Here is a 1195-nt window from a genome sequence, read left to right as displayed (position 1 = left end):
CCCCAGAGTGCGTATAAATCTGCTGGGTGGGTCCTAAAGGTGGGGGAGGAAGAGATTAGCCTGTGCCTAAAACTTCTAAATGGGACCAGGTGGTACATCCACCCACCTTGGCATATCAAATGATCACAAGCCACAAGCTCATGATGTAGTTCAGATATTTATCCAGCATCACTCTCCTGCTTATGCACTCTACTTATTCATTTACTTCTTGGCATGCTTCTTGGTTTGGTTTTACTTATGTTTCTTTTGAAGACATTTACTCTACACTTGGCCTGCATCCTGGCTTAGTGCACTGCAGCTTCAAGAAAAACCTCTGAAAAATTATAGAATATGTATAGAACTATTAATTAAAATTTTCATATATCTTATTGGGTCTGTGGGAGAAAACATCACTAAATTAGGTAAAGGCAGTTAAGGGAAGTAGAAACTAGGAATTCCATTTTTAATATCTGCACTGTTCCTATGTTTTTTAAACAAACAACTCTGTTCGGTGTGCATCACTGGAGGATACTAATAAATATAGCAGTTCTAAAAACATACACTGAACATCCTGTCACGTGAAAACTACATATTCTCTCACAACAGAAGAAACAATTATGAAAAGCCAATTCTGTACTTTAAAGTCAAGACAAATACAGCAGAGGGAAAAGGAAGGAAAACAAGTATCCAAGAATGATGTCAATCTCTGATGATGCTTTAATTATTATCTTGCTTATCACCAGGGGAAAAATACTTTCCATTCCTGGATATATCAATCAGACCTTATTGATGAGAACTTTTAAAATAGATTTTATGCTTTAGTGTGATTCATTCATTCATTCATCCTTTGAATTTATCAAACCTGTATGAGCACTGCGTGAACATCTTCAGTACCTCCTCTTTGGAAGATGCTTCACACTCACACTCCCATGGTCACTGGGCAGTCTTACTCCACTTTTGATCCACATCTGGCAAGTTCTAGGTGGGCACCTGACCCAAGGTAGGCTATTTAGAATTCATTACAATGAATTTGGAACTGGCACTAAGATTGGTCTCATACCTGGGAATGTTTATTGAATGGTTAAAATGTAAAATCTCAGCCAAGCTTTCTGCGATGTGAGCTAGGGTGTAGCCAAAGCTGATATGAATATTGAAAAAAAAGTGATATGATAGAAACAAACAAGATGAGGAGTGGATAGTGACTGTAAGTTTGTTT

Source organism: Lipotes vexillifer, unplaced genomic scaffold (assembly GCF_000442215.2).
Source record: "Lipotes vexillifer unplaced genomic scaffold, Lipotes_vexillifer_v1.1 scaffold510, whole genome shotgun sequence".
NCBI lineage: Eukaryota > Metazoa > Chordata > Mammalia > Artiodactyla > Lipotidae > Lipotes > Lipotes vexillifer.
The sequence above is the reverse complement of the archived record's forward strand: the minus strand, read 5'-3'. Positions refer to the sequence as shown.